This window comes from Austrofundulus limnaeus, unplaced genomic scaffold, assembly GCF_001266775.1.
Source record: "Austrofundulus limnaeus strain Quisiro unplaced genomic scaffold, Austrofundulus_limnaeus-1.0 Scaffold557, whole genome shotgun sequence".
NCBI classification, from domain to species: Eukaryota; Metazoa; Chordata; class Actinopteri; order Cyprinodontiformes; family Rivulidae; genus Austrofundulus; species Austrofundulus limnaeus.
The window spans coordinates 43,674-45,010 of NW_013952959.1; positions in this window are offsets into that span (position 1 = coordinate 43,674).

The following is a 1,337-nucleotide window of genomic DNA, read 5'->3' on the forward strand; positions in this document are numbered from 1 at the left end:
GTTTAATGTTTATCAGTACATTACAGAAAATCATTAACTTTATCACAATATGCTAATTTTTGAAGACCTATAATAATTGCTATGGGCAGGTTACAATGTAAAAATGTTTGTCAAAATCATGTCTTGTGATTATTTAATAGGCGTTTGCTTTTAAATTGTAGTTGTATTTAATTTAGTTATGATGTAAATACAATACAAATTAAACCAAGATTTAGAATAATTATCATTTTGATCCATACTTTGGCAATGTCTGACTGGGCCTCGTGTCACTTTATGTTCAACAAAATGGGCCCCGAGGTCAAAAAAGGTTAAGAACCCCTGGTATAAAGTACCACAAAGTGATACTTGAGTAAAAGTACAAGTATCTTACCAAAAAACTTCTATGGTAAAAGTTAAGTGTCCTTTAGGAATGTTATTTGAGTAAAAGTCTTAAAGTATCGATATTATTTGTAAGTATTAAAATTATTGATACAAAATGAGCAGTTAGATTTTACATAATGACATCTATTAGGAGGTGACCTCCCCAAAAAAATGCAGAAAAGTCTATATCATATTAAAAGAATCAATTTGTTAAATTTAGGATGCAGTAGTCTAGCTGATTCAGTTTATATACACATATCAAAGGTGCCCAAGTATTTTCTCCAAAATGAAAACCTGTCTGAGGGTTGCGGCCAAATGTAATAATATTATTCATGAAATACAAATACTTCTTAAGTACAGTCCTTTTATTTTAATGATTATATCCTGCTGGAGTGTGACATGATTTGTTTGTGTACAAACTAATACGGTATCAGAATTTTATATATTTATACTTCTCATTCAACCACAATCAAATTCACTCTATCTAGGAGGCTCAGTTTATATGGATAGTTTTTATTTTTTACAAGCTGGAATGAAAACAAGTAAAAATCAAATAAAAGTAATGACTTTCTACTTCTTGCCTTTTTTTAAAAATGTAAGGAGTAGAAAGTGAAAAGTAAAATTACTCAAGTAAAGTACAGGTACCCAAAAATTCTACGTAAGTACAGTAACAAAGTATTTGTACTTAGTTACTTTACAACTCTGAGTATGGTGCAATATGAGGGCCAAAATTGACATTGACAATTGCACAACCAGTGGTTGCTACATCCTTGTAGCAGGAGGCTGTATCTATTCTTAACCAGTTATTGATCTGATTAATGATAGGCCGGCACCACTAACTGAGAGACTGGAGCTGGCAAATGAGAAGGAGGCTATTCCTTTTTGTGAGCATTGGAGAGGCTAGTGACTAGCATGGATAAGTTGGAGAGGCTAGCAACTAGCATGGATAAGCTGGCGTTAGCATTGGAGAGGCTAGC